Source organism: Protopterus annectens, chromosome 4.part0 (assembly GCF_019279795.1).
Source record: "Protopterus annectens isolate FY-2018-M chromosome 4.part0, PAN1.0, whole genome shotgun sequence".
In the NCBI taxonomy this organism is placed as follows: domain Eukaryota; kingdom Metazoa; phylum Chordata; order Ceratodontiformes; family Protopteridae; genus Protopterus; species Protopterus annectens.
In genome coordinates, this window is record NC_056733.1 from 378221840 (window position 1) to 378244706 (window position 22867).

Sequence of the window (22867 nt, forward strand, 5' to 3'; positions counted from 1 at the left end):
CTGAACCCACAGACATTGCCAACATCCTGGCAGACAGGTTCAGTGCAAACCCCCCCCCCTCCCCTCCAAATGAGCAAATGACTATCCCAACAGAGTGTAGCCTCCCTGATATCACAGATGCACAGGTGAGAGCTGCTCTCTCCAATGCAAAAAACACAGCATCAATGGGACCAGATGGTGTCCCAGGCTGCGTTTTACATGAGCTCCAAGAAGAACTGAACCCTCACTTAAAATCACTGTTCAGTCTCAGCCTTACAAACAGGATATGTACCCAAAGATTGGCATACAGCAACAGTGGTCCCACTCCATAAAGGGGGTGCCACAACGGACCCCGGAAACTATCACCCTATAAGCCTAACTAGCCTGGTCTGCAAAGCTATGGAGCGTATCATCATGGAACTCATAAACAAAGACATTGGGAACCTCCAAACACTGGATCCTACCCAATTTGGCTTTGTTAAGGGCAGATCTTGCCTCTTGAACCTGGTCAATTTCTTTGAAACAGTCACCAAGGCCATAGACGAAGGGAAGGTAGTCCACACAGCCTAACTTGACCTTGCAAAAGCCTTCGACATAATACCCCACTCGGGCATCATAAATAAGCTCACCAGCTTAAATATCAACCCCTATGTCACAAGATGGGTTGCAAACTGGCTTAGGGATAGAACCCACATGGTCAGGATTGCAGGTGCCATGTCAGAATCTAAACCAGTTACAAGTGGCATCCCACAAGGCTCAGTCCTGGGACCTCTCTTGTTCGATATATATTTCTCTGAGGTACAGGCTAACACAGGAGAACTATGGCTGACAAAGTTTGCAGATGACTGCAAACTGGGGGCCATAATTGACTCGCCTGCTGACACAAGTATCCTCCAAAAAGGTTTCACAGAGATGGATAACTGGTGCCAGTGCCATGGCCTAAAGCTAAATGCCAAAAAGTGCATAGTCATCCCCTTTGGGAAAAACAAAGTGTCCACAAATTACCACATAGGTGGTAATCCATTAAGTACAGAAGAAGTAATTAGGGATTTGGGGAACCAAGTAGATTGCAATCTCTCCTTTGACAATCATATTGCCAAAGTGGTTAGAAAGACATTCTATATAGCCCACCTTATCACGAAGGGGTTCACATCTAGATCAAGAGAGGTCATTGTGCCCCTCTACTCATCACTCATCAGGCCCATAATTGAATACAATGCCCCATTTGGGATGTACCTTATCCGACACCTGCTACAACTAGAAAGGCCCCAAAAGAACCTCACCAAGAGGATCAAGGGACTCAAACAGATGCCCTATGCAGTTAAGCTAAAGAAACTCCAGCTCTACTCAGTTGCTTACCGCCTACTCAGAGGTGATCTGTGCCTGACGTATAAAGCCATGTCCAACCCAGAATTAATGGACATGCTCCACCTCAAGAAATACAAATCCATCAGAACTACATCTCCAGGGACTTAAACCTCAGCACAGAAATAAATAGAACATGCTGGAGGGACAGATTCAGATCCCAGAGGCTCCCCTCACTCTGGAACAAAATCCCAATCCATATCAGACAGAGCCCCTCAATGACCCTCTTCAAGAAGAATCTCAACGTTTGGATGAGAGATCGTAAATTTACCCCTGGGATCTCTTCTGTGTCACTGCTAGACAGAGGCACGGTAAACTAACCTTAAATGGGCTATCTTCTGTGACCTACTATACAGAGACACAGTCAACTAATCTAAGAAGGGTGGCGAAAGCCAAATACACTCTGGATAGGCTTGTAAATGCCCTAGGGCAGATAGCCTAGTATCAACCTATGAACCTATGAACCTATGACAATGTCTTACTGTGAGGCGACAATGCTACCGCAGCACCACCACCGCAGTACAAAAAAAAAACCTCTATACAAAATATATATAATGTTACAACTTTACAAAGCAGTATATACATGACACAATGTATGAGATAAAACAAAATATTTAATTATAGAAAATAGAATAATAAAATACTTGGTTAAGACAATTCTATTATATGGTGAAGAAAAAGTGTTAAGATAGGCAGGTAGTTTCAGAGGAATGGTAGATGTAAAACTGAGTAGTGTGGCAGCAGGCTTTTATACATAACTTCTATTGAGAATTGATATGTTTTAAAAGAGGAGTAGTAGGGAGTTACTAGACAGAGTGAGAGAAAAATAGTGGAGAGAGAGAGTATAGAGCAAGGGAGAAAGAAAGAAAGAGTGGAGAGTGCAGAGCAAGAGAGAGAGAGAGTGGAGATAAAATATAGAACATAAGAGAGAGAGGAGATAAAGTATATATATATATATATCTAGAGAGAGAGAAGTGACAGAGAGAGAGAGAGGAGATGAAGTATGGAGCAAGTAGTTATTGTTTTGGAATAAAGATAAGAAGAGAAGCTATCCAGGTACAGAGCAAGAGCATAACCAAGGGTTACTGAGGTGTTGGTTGACTTAGTGCTTAAATGATCTACAGCTGGGAGTTTTGAGTTGAAGAAGTAGAGTCAATAATTCTGATGAAACAGGAGGAGTACATACGGTCACCTGCTGTGCTGCTGGATTTTGTTATTAGGAGAAATAGTTTGTCAGTTGAGCAAAGTGATTTGCTTAGGGAATATAATTGAAGTAAGTCTTTTAGTATGGGACATTGTTCTGGTTTGTATGCGTTGATTAGTTGTGATATAGTTCTAACCAAAATAGCTGTTTATGTGCCCAGGCAGTGGTGTGACTTATAAGCATGTTGGTAGCAAATCTTGCAATTTTTATTAAAACATTGTTAGAGGAGTCCAAATGGGTAGCCTCAAGTCTATTAAGATGGGACATGTTGTAAAGTACAGTTAGGAGTAGGAAGGTGGAGATAATGGGTTTTCTAGCATAATAAGTTTAGGTAAGGTTTTATCCTGATGGACCTCCTTCACCACTTCTTTTATAAGACAATCACATTTCATATTTTCTTTGATTGTAATTCCTAGCAGCTTTGTATAAGAAACTAACTCAATTCTGGTGCTCTTTGAAGAAGTTATGATAAAGAGCGATTTGCATTCTAGATATTGTTTGGAAGTGAACAGTAATGCTTTTGATATTTTATTTTATTTTTATTTATTGACATTTGTTAACTGGGTTGGTCCAACTAGGCTTGGGGCCCATTTTCAGTGGAGACCCGAGAAGAAAAGGTCCAACAAAGAAAAATAGTTACATGAAAACAATATTGCAGTTAAGAAAAATAGTTACATGAAAACAATATTGCAGTTAAAAAAAAATAAGCACATACATATATGAGAGATAGTACAAAGATCAAAATAACAAATCTGTTTATACAGCATGAGTAAAACAAAAATAGAGAGCTTACATGATAAGACAAAACACACCATTTATACAAAAGCAATCATGTATTTACATGAGAAAATTATGCATCTTAATTAGGTAAAAAACAGTTGGCATTGGCTATCATGCATGGAGTTGTGGGAAATGAGATGGGTGAAAAAAATGTAATTAGTGATTTAAGGAGAGTGAGAGGTGATTATGTTGGGTCATGGCAGGGACAAGTCTTGGAGTTGAGCATATGGTGCTTTAGTTAATTTTTAAAGTGTAGTGATTGGGTGATGGAATGTATGTTTAAAAGAAGTTTGTTCCAAGCAAGTGCAACAGAATATTTATATAGTACTTTGCCAACTGTTTTCTTAGGTTGGCAGATGTCAAGTAGTTGCTGGTGAGAGATACGGAGGGTCAGAGGTGGAGTATAGGTAGAAATAAAGGATGAAAGAGATGGACAGGATGAAGGTTTGTAAAGGATGTTGTGCAGCATTTGAAATTGAGATAGTAGAAGTTGTTGGGGGAGCTCAAGCCATTGGAGAGAGTTTAAAGCAGTGCAGTGATAAGCATTGTAAGGAGAGTTTGTGATAAATTTAGCTACTTTGTGGTAAGTTTGCTGGAGTTTGTTCAGGGTTGTAGTTTGAATGTTGGTGAGTACTGGGACAGCATATAGGAGGGAGGGAAGGAAGAATGCTTGTACCAGTGTGAGTCTAGCATTGTGGGTTAGATTTTTTTTTATTAAAATACAGTAGGCCCGATTTCTGGCGTGTCTTTTTATACATTGGAGTAAGTGCAGGTTAAATTTCAGTTCATCATCAATTATGACTCCAAGAAGTTTTGTGTGGGTATCGGGTTGGATAATTGTGTTGTCAGATGATTTATTAGCAAAGGTAGATTTATGGTTAGTAAGAGATTGGGGAGGAAGAGGAAGAGTTTGGTCTTTTTGGGGTTGAGGATGAGTAAATTATCAGACAGCCATTTTTCAGTGGATAGAAAGACATTTTGAGTTAGGGTATGGAGCTCAGTCATATTGTTTGAGATAGAGATAAGTGTAGAGTCATCAGCGTATTGGATGAGAGAGGAATGTTTGCAGGATGTATAGAGATCGTTGGTGAAGACATTGAATAGAAGGGGACCCAAGATGGAGCCATGGGGTACTCCAGTTGGGACAGGAAGGAATGGTGAAAAGGATGACAGCCATTTGACAGACTGGTGCCTACAGAATAGGTAGCTAGTGAACCAGGCCAAGGAGGAAGAAGATAGATTAAGATTAGCAAGTTTAGATAACAATAGTGGATGACAGACAGTATTAAAAGCTTTGGAAAGGTCAGAGAAGGCAGGATATGAGTTTGTTGTTGTCAAGGGCTTCGGCTATGGTATGAGTGAAGGATAAGAGGGCAGTGGTTGTGCTGTGGTTGGGATGGAAGCCATGCTGAGTGGGAGTGAGAAGATTATGCTGGAGGAGGTGGTTAAGAAGCTGTGAGTGAATGTATTTTTCAAGAATCTTATAAAGGGGGGATAGAATGGCAATGGGTCGGTGGAGTTCCCACCTTTGTGTAATGGAATAGTGAAAAAGGATTTCCACAGGGTAGGCATGGTGGATTATAAAATAATTTGTTCATTAGTACAGATATAGGATAGGCAATAGATTCAGCAACAAGTTTGTGGAAGGTGGGAGGTAGATTGTCAGTTGCGGGAGAGCACGGTTTGAGCTTAAGAAGAAGAGATTTAATGTTAGATGTGGAAACAGGGTGAAAGGAAAAGAGAGTTTGGTTTGGAGGGTTAGGTTGGGTAGGTATAGCAGTAGTGCTAGAGCATGAGGGAATGGGTTTTTGGATGGTTTCAATGAAATGCTTATTGAGCAGGGTAGCGGTTTCCTGCAGGAATGTGTTAGGGTAAGGGGAGGGATTTGAAGGACAACCTGGAGAAAGAATTTTGTTAAGTGTAGACTAGAATTTTTGAGGGATAGATTTGTTGTTTAACTGGGTAGTGTTATAGTAGGACTTTTCGTCATTTGAATAGTGTTTCTTAGCAATGTTCCTTAGTTGTCTATATTTGAGTAGAAGGGGTAGTTGTTTAGTTTTATTCCAGACTTTCCAGACACTATTTCTTTCTTTCATAAGGGTCCTAGTTTCCTTAGAAAGCCATGGGGCTTGGTTAGATTTTATTCTGATTTTCTTAGAGGGGGCCAGGGAGTACAAAGTATTTAGGAAGATGCTGTTGAACATATTTACAGCGTCATTCAGAGGGACCTGTCTAAGGACAGACCAGTTTATACTGGAAAGAAAAGAGTTGAATTGGGAGATGTTAAAGTTGGATAATTTGCGACCATCTCTAAAAATGTGGGGTTTGTGAATTTGGGTGGTGTGTCTTAGGACAGAGGTAGGGAGATGATCACTGAGGGAACTGGGTAAAGTAGTGGGGTTATGGTAGTCCTGGGGGGAATTGGTTAAGATCCAGTCTATTGTGGGGTTGGATAAAGAGTTTTTGTGGAGACGGGTGGGTGCTGTGATCAATTGGTGGAAACCATGTAGGTTGATACTATGTTGAGGATAGGCAATAGTAATTTTGGACCAATCAATGTTGACATCTCCTAAGATTAGGGTTTCATAAGGAATAGTATGAGAAAACCAGGACAGAATATTCTCTAGAATGGGCACATTGGTTCCAGGAGGGATATAAATGGAAACAACAGCAAATTTCTTATGAGGATTAAGGTGACAGTTTAATATGAGAAGCTCTGTTAGATGGAAGTCAGGAATAAGAGAGGAGAAAGGTGAAAGGTTTAGGCTATTGGAGTAGAGGATGGCTACACTACCTCCTTTTTCTGGAACTCTGTCAGAGCGAAATATGTTATAACCAGGTGGGAGTATTTCATTGTTTGTAATATGAGGCTTGAGCCAAGTTTCAGATAAGGAAAGAATGTGAAGAGAGGAAAGAGCTATCCAGGTATGTAGTTCAGTTTTTTTTATTTGTTAGGCTTTGAATGTTTATTGAGTATATAGTTAGATGTTTAGATAGGGATGAGTTCAATGCCTGAGAGTGGGGGTGATCAGATCTGCATAGAGATTGGTGGGTGGGGGTACTACTGAGGGATATATGACTGTCGGGAGAGGGGGAGACACCATGATTGGGGTGGATGTCACCAGAGCAGAGAAGGTTTTTGTGAGGAGAGAGAGTAGTAGTGGGTATGTGAGGTTTAGGTAGCTTTGGTTTAGATTTTTGGGTAGGTGTGTCGATTTGAAGGTGCATATTTTTAGTAGCATATTTGCTACTGTCTTTACTCTTCTCATATTTCCTTCCTTTGCCCTTCTACTACCTCTGCCTTCCCCAAATTATCCCCATTAACCTTACCTCACACTTCAGGAATATATCCCCTTCCCCCAGTTTTTACAATATCTTCTTATCCTTTACTTTTTTATCTCTGTTTAACTCTAATCCTACATTACTCAACATTGTCTCAACTATATACATTTATTTTGTTTATTTTTTGTTTGTTAAACAGTTAGGTGGACTGGTCCAAAGATCTTTTTCAGCCATGGCTTGGGCACAAAGGCTAAGTTACATTGTTCAGAAGTGTATGGTACAAACAAACAACAAAAAAAGACAGATTTAGAGGACATTCAAATATGCAAAAGTATATATATTGAGTAGTGTAGCTGTAGGGGGACTGGACAATCTAAATTGACCCTGGGTGTGAGCGCATGGTGTGTGTGTGTGTGTGTGTGTGTGTGTGTGTGTGTGTGTGTGTGTGTGTGTGTGTGTGTGTGTGTGTGTGTGTGTGTGTGTGTGTGTGTGCACCTTCTGTGGAAGGTTGGGTGCCGGGCAGGCAACTTGACACTATAAAACTCCACTGCCAATCATGAGCAGACAGATGATCCGCTGTGGTGACCCCTAACTGGGAAAAGTCGAAAGAAGAAGAAGTTGTATTTTAATCATTGCCCCTAAAGCATTTTATTAATTTGTCTTTCCAGCATTCCTGGACTAGAAAAAGTGCAGATAAGCTCTTTGTGACCTTTGCTTCTTCCTTCCTGCTAGGACATGAACATAATGAATCTCTGGTGTTCCATGGCTCTTCTATTGTGTCATGTCATTCACAGCTGCATTTTTCTCTTCACTGGAGTTCATACTTTTACCAATTCGTTTGGGATTCACAGCCCTTACTGTATAGTACTATAGACAAGCTGAGGCTTGAGTGTCTAGAATTCTGACACAAATGACAGGGTGGGTAAATGAAGAGAACTGCATGCAGTTAGCATTCTTGGCTTTATTATAAAATGTAGTTTAGCACTGTTTTATGGCTAAAAAAAAATTGTCCCTGAAGGTAGGTCAAATGAAGGATTGCAGAACTCAGTTTATTTTAATGAATATACTGAATTAACAGTTGAACAAAATATGGACTATTTTAAACAAAATAGGGACTATTTTAGTATTATTTCTTTATGTAGTTTATTTGTTAGCAAGGTAAACTCATTGGGCAAAATGACATTTTCTACAGGGATGACTTGCAAGCTCTGTTTGTTAAATGATTAACTCAGATGATGCAGCAGGCAAATGCAGACCGAGGAAAGCAAACTCAGGACTACGGGATGAAAATAATTAATAGCTGACATCCTTAATCCTCTGTGTTGACCTGCCACATTACAAAGTGTTCTTATAAAGGGGAAAAGGTTTGCCCTCTTGTATGAAGGTGTGTTGGTGTATTTAACTTAGAGGTGTAAATGTGCAAGGGCTACCCCCCACACAAATACAATTTACAGTACTGTAATATTCCCCATTTAGAGAAGTTGCAAACTTGATAAATTCATTCAAATGAAATCAGATTTCTTTGGTCATTTCTCAGCATTTCGTAGTGGATCTGGCCTCATTACAGCATACTTAAATAATGGTAAAGAGCACAAACAAGACAGCATCACAAGTAAAAAATTATAAAATGAACACACATATTTTGTCTACTCTGCTCTTAACCATTGGAGAAAACAGCCTAAAAATGAATTATGGTAGCAGTCATGGAAAATAGAATAAACTATGAGGAAAAAAAAGTTTAGAAGAAAAAAAAAAAGACATGCTTCTTTCATTTTTCCCTGTATCTGGTACTGGACATAACATTTTCCCATTATTATACCACCATGAAAAAACTGGAATAATATGCAGCAACCACGAAAAAAGACTGTCAGTGGCCCAGTCTCAAAAACTGACTTTAATAAAATAGCAAATTTGTAAAAAATGTCAAGCAGTACTAAATCTCTCAAAAACATCAAGCAGCAATAAATCTCTCTAGCTCCTCGGCTGTTACACCTCTGCAGAGTATACATCTTTTTTCGTGGTTGCTACATATTTTCCCATTATTAGTTCCAGTTTAGTCAAAACCATCAGCACCCCCCCCCCCCAAGCAAAAGTAACCCACTCTTATTTTATTTTATTTATTTATTTGACATTTGTTTACCAGGAAAGTCCCACTGGGTAGAAAACCCATTTTCAGCAGAGGCCCAGGGAGAAAAGTTCCAAAAATACAGATAAGAGAAGATAATGTTTAACAACAAAATTTGTAATAATAGTAGTACAGTAAACAATATCAATAAAATGAAATAAGATAATACATCAAATATTCTTATTTACATAGTAACAAGAAGTGAAAGATATAATTTGTGAACATATTGTCCAATTTTTGCAGACTTTTACAAGAATGCCTGAGATGTATAAGTTTATATTGTACTATAGTTCTCATTGATGTAAACAGACATTGAATTGCTTTAGTGGAGTAGAGTTTGTTGGAGATAAACTACTGTGTAATAACAGAGGTAGATAACACTCCTGAACTACACAAATATTTTCCCATTTACACAGTGATAAGAAAGGGGCCAAGATTTATAAAGTACATAGAATATTCTCATTTACATGGTGAAGTGGAGTGAGGATAGAAGCTTTATATTTGAAAGGAGCACATAGGGTCCATTTTGTACTGACTTTTTCATGACTGCTTGAGATGTATATATTTCTCTTACGTAGTTGTTGTATATGTAAACAGATTTGTTTTGTATAACAGAAAAAAGTTTGAAAAGAGATTTTTTTTGTAATAAGAAAGGTGGCAAGAATCATTTAGGCTTTGTATAGTGGAAGCTTTAGTGAGGAAAAGATAAGGAGAAAAGTAACAGTATTATTAATGAAATTGTAGAAAGTATTAGCAGGGGGGAAAGAAAGAGTGTAGGAGTAAAGTTAGAAAAGTTACATAGTTAAGTATGTAATATAAGAGTACAGTCTTGGTAAGAATGGTATAACATCTTCTCAAATCTTTCACATAGTTCACCTACCCTGCCTTAACACAAATTTCTTCAATACCCCCTCTTGATTTCACTTCAAAGCCATTTCTAAAAGAGAAGTACAAAAACCTTTACAGTTAATTACCCGCAGTTATCTCCCACAGTTCCATGGAATTCATCCCCATACTTTGAGACATGGTAGTGAATTATTTGTTAACCCTCTAATTCCTCTGCTTAACCTAACTTTGGTAAATTAAACACATCCTTACACTAGTCTTTCCACTGGCCAAAACTCCCACACCGTTATCAGCCAGTAACTTCCGTCTGATTTCTAACCTCTGGCACTGTTACTGTTATCTGCTCACTGACTTACCATGTCTACTGCAATACTGACCAAGGAAAATTAACTGGGACTATCTTCCTGTACCTAATGAAAGCCTTTGTTACTGCAGATCACTCCCTCTTGCTTTTCAACCTGTGTAAATATGATTTCTTTGATGAAGTCTTTTAGTGGTCTAGAAAAGTACAGTTGTGTACACTTACCATAAATGTAGATGTTCGAGTGTATTCACTGTTGCAGTCATTACATTTGGGTAATCCTGCTGGCAGGTTGCCCTCAGTCAGCCTGAATTCCAAAGTCCTGGGTCCTGCGTCGGCTGCTGTCGCCCCTTCCCTGATGTCAGGTCGTCAGGGGTATAAAAGATGCAGCCAATGCCATTTTCTTTAGTTTTTCTTGCCCCAGATGTCAGGTGCCCCCTAAAAGGGTAGCCAACATTTATATATATATAAATACATGCACCAATATAAACTTTACCTTCATCTACAAGCAAATATACTACATAGGTTGTATAAATCAGAGAAGGAAAGATAGGTTCCATCAGAAGAAAAGGGGGATGGCGGGTGGGTAACCCACACTGCAACAGCGAATACACTCAAACATCTACATTTATAGTAAGTGTACACAACTGTACTATGTTCTTCGTGTTTCACTGTTGTAGTCATTACATTTGGGTAGAGTCCCAAAGCTATGGATGGGAGGCTGGAGCTAAACAGCATTGGGAGTAGCTATGAGGCCCTGCAGAACTGCAGTGGCAAAGCATGCCATGGATTTAGAGTAGAGTGGCAGATGATAGTGCTTTGTAAAGGTGTGCAATGAACTCCACGTAGCAGCCTCTAAAATGTCCTTGGTTGGTACTCCCCTGAGAAAGGCTGCTGAAGTGGCTGCAGCTCTGGTTGAATGTGGCCTAATGCCCTTAGGCACTGGCTTGCCATGGTGTAAGTAGCAGAAACGAATGCAGTGGCCTATCCACTTTGAAATAGTCTGCTTTGAGATAGCCTTTCCTTGTGATCCTGCAGCATATGCCACTAGTAGTTACTCTGTCTTTCTGAAAACTTTGGTTCTGTCCAAGTAGAATCTAAGCTGTCTGTGCACGTCCAAAGAATGCAGAATTATCTCCCCCCTTGTTCTGTGGATTTGGATAAAAAGTTGGCAGATGAATAGTTTGGTTAAGAGCCACACTGGACACCACCTTAGGCATAAATGTTGGGTTTGTCCTCAGAGAGACCCTGTCTGGACAAAAAATGATAAAAGGTTCCACAGCCATGAGTGCCTGTAGCTCTGAAACTCATCTTGCAGAAGTTATTGCTAGGAGCAGAGCTGATTTCCAAGATAAAAACTTTATATCAGCAGTAGCAGCTGGCTCAAAAGGAGGTAGGGTGAGTTTTTCCAAGACATAGTTGAGTCCCATGCAGGCATTGGTGATCTCCTTGGAGGCCTTAAATTTTTGGCTCCTCTGAGGTACTGTTTTAATAAGGGATGAGAAAAGACTGGTGGCTCTGTATTGTAATGAGCTGAAATGGCAGAGGCATGAATTTTAATAGATGAAAAAGATAGGCCTTTGTCCAGCATCTCAGTTAAGTATTGCAAAATCTGACGAATATTTGGCACAGCTGTATCAGTTCCTTGTGCCTGGTTCCAAGCACAGAATCTCTTCCATTTTCCAGCATAAGATTTCCTAGTACTAGGCCTTCTGGCCTCCAAAATTGCATCTATCACAGCTTTACTGAGAGGTGTGCTTTATATGACTACATTATCTGCCATGCTGCCAGGTTTAAAGTCCTGAGTTGGATGTGAAGGATCTGATTGTTTTCTGGGACAGTAGATGAGGTATTTGAGGTAAGGTCCATGCTGGGCATTGAGACAATTTCTTTAGGATTGGAAACCAGTACTGGCGGGGCCAGTCTGGGGCAATCAGTATCATTTTTGGCTTCTCCTGTCTGACCTTTAGGAGTACCTTGGGGAGAAGAGGCAGTGGGGAAAAGACATATCCTGATAGGTTTTTCCATCTGAAAGACAGGACATCCACTTTCCATGCTTGTCTGTGATAAGTCCTTGTGCAGAATCTTTTTAGTTGATAGTTGTGAGGGGAGGCAAATAGATCTATGTCCAGGCATTCCCATTTCCTTGTTATCATGCTGAAGATTTGTGGATCCAGCTGCCACTTGTGGGGATCCATGAGGTTTCTGCTTAGTTTGTCTGCCAGAGTATTTTTCCTTCCTGGCAGGAATTGTGCCTGCAGATGTACTTCGTAAGTTAATGCTGTGTCCCACAAAGTCATGGCTAGTCTGCAAAGGGGGTAAGAATGTGTGCCCCCCTGCTTGTTTATATACCACATGACCATGGTGTTGTCTGTCTTTATCAGTAGTTGTCCCAGATGAAGTAGGTCCTTGAAGGTTGTTAGGGCATTCTGAACAGCTAGCATCTCTTTTTGATTGATATGTAGATGCATTTGGGTTGAAGACCATGTGCCCTGAATGCATCTTCCTGCCATGTGGGCCCCCCAGGCATAATCTGATGCATCCATTGTTAGTGTCTGCCTGACTGGGGGTAATGTGAATGGCTGTCCCTTGTTTTGGTGACAAGCCTTTACCCACCATCAAAACTCCTGTTGTAGGCAGGGAATGAGAGTAATCATTGTTTCCAGGCTGTGGCAATGTTGAGTCCAAACACTTTTTAGGTACCATTGAAGTTTCTTCATATGCAGTCTTGCATATGGAATTTGTAGGATGTAGGATGCCATGAAGCCCAAAGCCTGCAGAATTTTTCTTGCAGATAACTGGGCCTTTGTTGCCAACATTTTGAAATAGGTAGTCAGTTGCCTTTGTTTGTCTGGCATGAGATAAGCCATCTGGGCAGTTGTATTTAAGCTTGCACCCAGGAATATTATCTCTTGAGAGGGTGCTAGTTTTGATTTCTTTTCATTGACTGTATACCCTAGGCATATTAGAAGTCTTTTCACAAACGCCAGATGCTGTAGAAGAACGTCCTTGTTCTCTGCTTGAATTAGACAGTCTTCCAAGTAAGGATATATTTGTATTCCTCTTTGTCTGCAGAATGCAATTACTGGTGCAAAGCACTTTGTAAAGACCCTAGGCACAGTAGGTAAGCCAAAGGGCAGTGCAGAGAATTGGTAATGCATTGAGCCAACCTTGAATCTGAGGTATCTTCTGCACAATTGTCTGATTGGCTCATGCAGGTATGCCTCTTTTAGGTCTAGCATCACCAGCCAAGCGTTCTTGCCCAGTGTGGGCAGAAGCTGCTGCAAAGTCATTATCCTGAATTTTGGTATATCCAGGAATGTGTTCAGAATAGATAGGTCCGGTATTGGTCTCCAGGCCTTGTCCTTTCTGGGTAACAAGAACAGTCTTGAGTAAAATCCTTGTCTCTGCTCTTGCTCTGGTACTTGCTGAATGGCCCCAATGTCCATGAGGGATGAGACTTGTTTTTGTGCCTCTGCCCATTAATTTTTTTGGCAGATCTGGCCAGCCGTTTGCCTTTGGCAGGGTATGGAAATGGAACTTGTACCCTTGTGACATGATATTTAGAACCCACTTGTCCTGGGTTATAATGTGCCAATTTTGAGAAAAAAGTGCTAATTTTCCCCATAAGGGTGCTGCTAGGAGATAAGTGCTTGGTGCAGGCAGGGGGAAGTCATTGGGACTGTTTCCTGTATGGTTGTAATTTGTCTTCTCCAACTTTGGAGGTAGAAGCACCCCATTGCTTTGACCTGTAGGAACCTTGCACCTGGGATCTGCCTCTAGAGCATCTGGATCTGCCCCTTTGAGGTCTGTCTGACACAGGAAATGACCAATTCTTTGTAGGCCAGTGTCTACTAAACCTAGGTGGCTGTACTTGTAAAAAGCTTTGACAGTTTGCATAGATTCAGCTTTGTCCTCCATCTTCTTTAACACCTCCTCTGCCTTAACACCAAACAAAGTATCATGCTATAAAGGTGCATCTAATAATTTAACTTTTACATGATCAGGCAGATTTTGTTCCTTTAACCAAGCATGCCTCCTAATTACAGAACCCATAACTGCGGCCCTGCAGGAGGCCTCCAAAGAATCAAAACCACATTACAAAGTATGCTTTCCAACTTGTTCAGCTGCATGCAATGAATCCTGCATTTCCTTGTTTTCTGCACATTCAGAGTTTAATAACATTTTCTGTTTAAGCAATGCCATGACATGTTGCTGATATTTGAGCATATGAAACTGACAGTTTAAGGCCCTTATAGCCAAAGTAGTAGATGTGTAAACCTTTTGTCCCTATCTATCCAGTGCCCTAGAATCTCTGTCAGAGGGGGTAGGGTTTTTTGCAGTGGAAGCCTTAACTCCTTTGGGATCCTGTGAAATAGTTTCTGGGTCTGCAGCAGGGTTTTTAAAAAGGAATTTATGAGAGTCAGGAACCCTGTAATACCTGTCAGGCTTAACTGGAGCTGGAGGTAAGGAGTCAGGGGTAAGACTAGACTAAGAAAACACATCATCTACAATATCTAACACAGGTGGAATGGCTAGTGGCCTGTGTTGAGGTAGTAAAAGGAAATCCCTGAGCCTCTTTTTAGATTCTGAAAAATCTTGGCTCTCCCAGTGGAAATGCTCCCTCATGGTATGCAAGGTTTCCCCAAAAGAATAGTCCTCTGGAGGAGAAGCTGAAGGTATAGATTCTTCAGCATCAGAATCCTCATAGGGGGGAAGAAAATATTCCTGATCAGAAGAGGAATCAGAAGAAATAGAAACCTGATCTGAAGATTCATAGTCAGTCTCTTGCCTAGGCCTCTTATCAGGAGGGGGATGGGGACCCCTGCTCAAGGTAATTAAGTCTTCGGCCATTTTGAGCATCTGTTTTTTGGGTATAGAGGCCTGTTCACATGGCTCTTGAGTTTGTTTCTTTGCTTTAGAAGGTGCTTTAGTCTTTGCCTTTGAAGCTGAGGTTGGTTTAATGTAAAGATGTTTAGGTCTGAATACACCTGCAGAAGCCGGTGCCTGCTCAGCGGCTGCAGACCCATCTGAAGGAATAGTATCCGAGGCTCCAATATCTTGAGTTTCCAGTGGCATGGCCAACTCCACATGGGAGTCAGTAGCGGCCTGCGACTCTAAAGTAGCGTGCGTCAGGGGCTACAAAAGCGCATCACTGAGAACTGGTGAACCAGCGACTGGCTTAGGAGAAGCTTCTTCGTCAGTTTTGGGCCTCGGTTGTCTATCTCTCTCCTTTTCTTTGTGTTTTTTGTGAACTCCAGTAGTTGGATGGCTATCCGACAACATTTCTGGATAATTAAACCTGCGTCCAAAATAGTTTAAAGCAAAATCATACCGACGCTTAATAGTGCGTTGGTTAAATCTAGCACAAAACCGACAACCAGAAACATGATCAGGGCCTAGGCAAGGAATACAGTAAGAATGAAAGTCCTTATGAGGTATTTGCTTTCCACAAGAAATACAATTATTTACTTTTTCTGACATCGGTCTGGAGCAAGAAAAAAGTTTCCCCAATGGGGTACTTAGCTTTATTGAAGACTTTGGATCTGAAACTCAAACACGAAACTCTCAGGGTTCGGCCGACCGGCACTTGTGAACTGCTTCTGCTTCGGGCACCGCGCAGCAATAAAGACTAAATAAAATGGCGTTGGACGCATCTTTTATACCCCTGATGACCTGACATCAGGGAAGGGGCGACAGCAGCTGACGCAGGACCCAGGACTTTGGAATTCAGGCTGACTGGCAGCAGGATTACCCAAATGTAATGACTGCAACAGTGAAACACGAAGAACATCTATTCTTCCTAATGTGCTTTCACATTACTTGGTAGTAATAATACTTATATGCCTGGATAACATGTAAAGACATCCCTCAAGAGTCTATACTTGACCCTTTTCTCTTTTTCAGTTTCATCAATGACCTTCTCAGGGATCTCCTTCAAATCAATTGTATTCTTTAAACAGATGACATTGTCTTCACAAGGGTTGACACCCCCCCTACTCATCTCAAAAAGATTCTCAGAATAATTTTGCTCCCAATGAAACTGGTGCCATACTAATAAATTTACTGTTATTCCTCTAAAAAGAATATGTACTGCTGTTTTTTCCCAAAGACTTCAAAAGACACAAGCAATCATTATAACAAATTATTCAAATAGCTGTCTCCCAAGTATCAAACAACACAAATATCCAGGCCTCCTTTTTGACCAATGTCTTAACTTCACTGACCACAATGAATCTCAAATAAATACAACTCTAATGCAGCTCAAAATATTCTACAAGTTGTCCAGGTTGTTAAGCACTGTAGTTATGTGATCCCTTACTGTTAATTTCTTACTACCCAGATTACAACATGGGCTGACAATTATTACCCTTGTACAATTGTACTCCTTCAAACAGCAGAGGACAACATGCTTAGTTTTATTCAGTTTAAAAACATAAAGGAATGTACTTGCACTACACTGAACTAAGCCAAATGGCAACCAGCTGCTGCTGGGGCCACTCTGCTCTGCACTTAGATTCAAGCTGTTAAATGAATGCTATTGCTCCCCCATGTACCTAACAAATTGATGAGCAAATGTACCTCTTACTCCCTAGAAAATATGCACTGCTTTAAACTATAAAGACTATCCTTTTCTTCTACTTCCTGGGTCCTTCATCAAAATTGTCCATGGAAGTTGAAACTCAATCCCTGAAAATATTAGACAAATCGACTAGCTTATTAAATTCAAAAACAGCCCTTCTGGCATATCATATTAAATAAAATAAATGTAACTGCCTCAGAAATACAGGCTGGTGCCTTGCACTTTCTTTTACAAACTACCTCCAATCCTTTTTTTCTTTTTAAATAAGCTCTTTCAAATCCTCATTTCGATATTGTTTATTTATATATATATATATATATATATATATATATATATATATATATATATTAATAGTCTGCATTGCACTTTTCTGTATTGTTTTCTGCTTAATTGCTGTTCCATTTTTTACTGCTGTTGCTGCTTTGACTATTATTTCCTGCACTTTGAATTCCTGGATGCTGTATGTCATATCAAAGGCTAGATCCAGATCTGCTGAATCTAGGCTGTTTGGATATAGTGAGCACTAAAACCAGCCATCCTACATTTAGAGGGCCCTCCTGCACCCTTGTGGCAGAAATGTGCAGCCCTTGACACATCTGAGTCGGGGATTGTTGGTAAAAGACTCAGTTTTGGGCTCTACCATTGGCTAGATTGTGTTATAGCTATTTAATTTTGCTTGTATTTAAGCACTGCGTTTGTGTGCAACTGTGCACTGCACAACAGAGTTTAGTGCTGCCATGTATTGATGCAAAAGCTTAAAAACAAACATTTCTCCTTGATACCTACTAGTGAACACTTCTTAGCTCCACTGCTCCCCTGTGAGAAATGCATTTGCACATTGCTACCCAGTGAGCAGCCCAACTGTGTTTTGTGAGGTGTTGACGTCTGCAGGATAGCTGCCCTTGTTGGTCTTACAAGCAATTCCTGGTCCATCCTTCCCATCTCTACTAGTCACTATAATATATATCTGCCATAATGGATGGACAGTTTCCCACTATTTCTCCAGCCAACCTGATTGACATGGGCATCTTGAGGCAATGTAGCAATTGCCTCATGTACACTAACAACCATTTGCTCCTAAAGCAAACAAATACAGTATGTAAGAGATGTAACTATGCAATTAAACTAGAATCAGTCCTCTCAAAATACAACAAACAAGACATACAACAGGTTGTCAGCACACACACCTTCGCTCTCACGCAAGTGGTCAAGACACATAAACCCACATACGCGGAGGTACTCACTAAGAGCCTACCAAAAGACCAGAGACCTCCCAAGCACAAACATGCACATACCAGTACATGAACAGAATTCACCACTACACACGACAACACACATATCAGTGTCTCAGCAATTAAGCCCGTAAGGCAAAACACCTCAAAACCAAATGTTCTCGATATAGGCAACTCAATAGTCAGACACACAGATATCCCCCCCTCCAAGTTAAACAAGGAGAAGGTATCGGTCAGTTGCCTGTCAGGTGCTAAGATCCATCAAATCATGCACACTCTCACGTCTCTCAGCAACAATTACCATTATGACTCTGTTATAGTACATGTTGGTGTAAATGACTTGAGATGTACCTCCCTGGACTATATGAAGAGAGACATGACTGAACTCTTAGATTATGTATCCCAGGCAGGTATGTCCCTAGCCCTAAGCAGCATTTTACCTTCACTAAGGATGATGCCACAATACAGACAAAAATGATTGATTTCAATAATTGCCTTAGCTTCTGGTGTCACTCCAAGGGGATCCAGTATCTGTCTGCGTGGGAAGACATGGTCAGCAGTCCAGATTGCTTTGTCAGAGATGGCCTTCACCTGTCTCCTCAAGTTTTAGAATACTGACACAGATGCTTGCCTCCCCCATAGTGCCATTATTAGGTAATGTCCAAACAACAAAACTTAAGAGAATTAACTAATCTCTTAACTATAAGAGAATTTAAGTACCTTTATCTGCACTTTTTTTTCAAAAAATACAGTATTTAAATTGATTTTAACTGTGTTGCAGGAATATTAACCGAACTGGAAGTTAGTCAATGTTTGCTGAATTTTGTTATTTGCTAGTAATTACAGGTGTGGGGGTAGCCACAATCTTTGATTTCCTGTCTTTGCCTATTTAAGTGGTACAGTGTGAAATATTTTAAGCTTAAAAACCTCAGCTTTGGCCGGCTAAGAACTTGCTGTATTCAACTGGACGTATAAGAGAATTTAAGTACCTTTATCTGCACTTTTTTTCAAAAAATACAGTATTTAAATTGATTTTAACTGTGTTGCAGGAATATTAACTGAACTGGAAGTTAGTCAGTGTTTGCTGAATTTTGTTATTTGCTAGTAATTACAGGTGTGGGGGTAGCCACATTCTTTGATTTCCTGTCCTTGCCTATTTAAGTGGTACAGTGTGAAATATTTTATGCTTAAAAACCTCAGCTTTGGCCGGCTAAGAACTTGCTGTATTCAACTGGACGTATAAGAGAATTTAAGTACCTTTATCTGCACTTTTTTTTCCCAAAAAATACAGTATTTAAATTGATTTTAACTGTGTTGCAGGAATATTAACTGAACTGGAAGTTAGTCAGTGTTTGCTGAATTTTGTTATTTGCTAGTAATTACAGGTGTGGGGGTAGCCGCATTCTTTGATTTCCTGTCCTTGCCTATTTAAGTGGTACAGTGTGAAATATTTTCTGCTTAAAAACCTCAGCTTTGGCCGGCTAAGAACTTGCTGTATTCAACTGGACGTATAAGAGAATTTAAGTACCTTTATCTGCACTTTTTTCCCAAAAATACAGTACTTAAATTGATTTTAACTGTGTTGCAGGAATATTAACTGAACTGGAAGTTAGTCAGTGTTTGCTGAATTTTGTTATTTGCTAGTAATTACAGGTGTGGGGTAGCCACATTCTTTGATTTCCTGTCCTTGCCTATTTAAGTGGTACAGTGTGGAATATTTTCTGCTTAAAAACCTCAGCTTTGGCTGGCTAAGAACTTGCTGTATTCAACTGGACGTAAAAGAGAATTTAAGTACCTTTATCTGCACTTTTTTTTTCAAAAAATACAGTATTTAAATTGATTTTAACTGTTTTGCAGGAATATTAACTGAACTGGAAGTTAGTGTTTGCTGAATTTTGTTATTTGCTATTAATTACAGGTGTGGGGGTAGCCACATTCTTTGATTTTCTGTCCTTGCCTATTTAAGTGGTACAGTGTGAAATATTTTCTGCTTAAAAACCTCAGCTTTGGCCGGCTAAGAACTTGCTGTATTCAACTGGACGTATAAGAGAATTTAAGTACCTTTATCTGCACTTTTTTTTTCAAAAAATACAGTATTTAAATTGATTTTAACTGTGTTGCAGGAATATTAATTGAACTGGAAGTTAGTCAGTGTTTGCTGAATTTTGTTATTTGCTTAGTAATTACAGGTGTGGGGGTAGCCACATTCTTTGATTTCCTATCCTTGCCTATTTAAGTGGTACAGTGTGAAATATTTTCTGCTTACAAACCTCAGCTTTGGCCCGCTAAGAACTTGTTGTATTCAACTGGATGTATAAGAGAATTTAAGTACCTTTATCTGCACTTTTTTTTTCAAAAAATACAGTATTTAAATTGATTTTAACTGTGTTGCAGGAATATTAACTGAACTGGAAGTTAGTCAGTGTTTGCTGAATTTTGTTATTTGCTTGTAATTACAGGTGTGGGGGTAGCCACATTCTTTGATTTCCTGTCCTTGCCTATTTAAGTGGTACAGTGTGAAATATTTTCTGCTTAAAAACCTCAGCTTTGGCCGGCTAAGAACTTGCTGTATTCAACTGGACGTATAAGAGAATTTAAGTACCTTTATCTGCACTTTTTTTCAAAAAATACAGTATTTAAATTGATTTTAACCGTGTTGCAGGAATATTAACTGAACTGGAAGTTTTGACTCTGCTCTTCAGTTAGTCCCACCCACCCTCCCTGTTTTTGTGTTGGTGTTAATCTCAGTGGCCTTGAAACTGCCCACCCCTCTTGTAAATTTGTGTTTGGATACTCCTTCTGGGCCCATCTCATTTGCTCACTCAACTGAGTGCAGTGAGATCATATTCTGATTTCAGGCACTCCTACTGTGTACAAAGAGTGCATCTGGGAAACAGAAAAAAAATTTAAGCTTGTTTCCTGCCTTTCCTGTTAAGTGGTATAGACTATTTGTAGGCTTCTGAGCCCCCAAGCCCTTCTGTGTTGGAGGGAAGCCTTCTAGCTTAGTTTTTTTTCTTATAACTAGCCAGTTTTCTAGTTTCAGCACTCAAATCTGTTTCTTTGATCTCAGCACTTGTTCAGAAAAAAAAAATTCATCTGCTTTTACTGTACTTGTGTTTCTACCTACTTTATTTTACTTTTTCATCATCTTAAAAGTACTCAATTGTATTTATTACTGCTTGGTGTAACTCATTATAAGCCTTTTGGTTTAAACACTTGGGCTTCGGACCAGTTGTTTTGCACTGAGAGGGTTTGTGGTCTGCACTGTAGTGGCAGAACAGGTAGCTTACAACCTTCTAGGTTGGGAACTGCTGATTGAGGGCTCAGTGTCTGTTATTCTAAAAGTGTATTAATTCTGGTTTAAGCACTTGGGCTTTCAGGCCAGTTATTTTACATTAAGAGGGTTCGTGGTCTGCACTCTTGTGGGAGGAGAGGCTGGACTCTGCCCTCCTGAGCTGGGAATTTCTGGTTAAAGGCTTATAGTGCATGAATATCTGAACTGCTTCTTACTGAAGTTGGTGCGCCTTGTTTGCTGTGGCATAGACTGGATTTGGGCCTGCTGGATCTAGCTTTGTTTGTGTAACTTGAGCACTAATCCAGGCATTCTCTAAAGTATTTAATTGCATTTATTACTGCTTGGTAGTAACTTGATTAAAGTGTAGCTATCATTCTAAGTCTTTTGGATTAAGCAATTGGGCTTCAGACCAGTTGTTTTACATTAGGAAGGTTTGTGGCATGCACTGTGGTGGCAGGACAGGTAGCTTTCATCCTTCTAAGTTGGGAACTGCTGATTGAGAGCCCAGTGTCTGTTATTCTTAAAGTGTATTAGTTCTGGTTTAAGCACTTGGGCTTCAGGCCAGTTATTTTACATTAAGAAGGTTCATGGTCTGCACTCTTGTGGGAGAAGAGGCTGGACTCTGCCCTTCTGAGCTGGGAATTTCTGGTTAAAGGTTTATAGTGCCTGAATATTTGAACTGTATCTTACTGAAATTGGGACACCTTATTTGCTGTAGCATAGACTAGATCCAGGCCTGCTGAATCTAGCTTTCTTTATATGCTTGTTGTTTGTTTGCTTGTTATTTCCCTGGAACGCTAATTCCACCTAATACACGGCTTCTCAGTGCTTCTGTGGATCACTAGTGATATTTGCATTGCTTACTGTACTTATTTCCTTGTTTCACTTGAAAGAAAGTTACTGTTTGTCGTTTTTGCATTTAAGTTACCTGTAACACATTGCACTTAAGTTACCTGGCACTTGCTCACTAAAGCAATTATATACGTCAGCACTAAAAATTAAAAGCACTACACCCTCACTCCCCACTGGCCCTTGTTTTCAATTATTAAGGAATTCCCAATATTATTCTAGCATGTCCAAAGGTCAGTTGTCAATCTCCTCTCCAGTCCAGCTGGTGAATCTGGGAATCTTGAGGCAATGTTACAACTGCCTCATGTACACAGACAACCCTCTCCTCCTCCCAACAAATTCCAACACATGTGAGAGATGCAACCATATAGCCAAACTGGAGGTTAAGCTCTCTCAACTCAGTACTGGCATAACCAGTCAGGAGGAGAAGGAAACCATAATCACTACAATTCCAGTCTCACATAGACCTACCACGACAGCAAACCAAACACATAATCACACAAAAACATACTTGGAGGCTCTAAATAAAGATCTGCCTAAGCAGCAGAGACATCCAAAGCAGACACCCAAGCAACCGCTATCCCAAAACAAAACACGTGCAACACATATCTCACAAAGCCAGTGTGCTGAACAGTCACAGCCCTTAAGACTAAACAACACACCTGATACACTTGTAATAGGTGACTCTATCGTCAGGCACACTGACGTCCCACTTACCAGGCTGAACAAGGAGAGGGTCATGGTGAGCAGCCTGTCGGGTGCTAGGATCCGCCACATAACACAAGGTCACTCCAAGGCAAGTACAAATATGACTCAGTCATTGTCCATGCTGGTGTGAATGACCTGAGACGTACCTCCCTCGACTACATGAAAAGAGACATAAAGGAGCTCTCTGAGCATGTAGCCCAGGCCGGTATGACCCTGACCTTAAGTAGCATCTTACCCTCACCAAGAATGATGCCACAATATGAAGACAAGATGATCAATTTCAACAATTGGCTTAAGTACTGGTGTCATTCAAAGGGG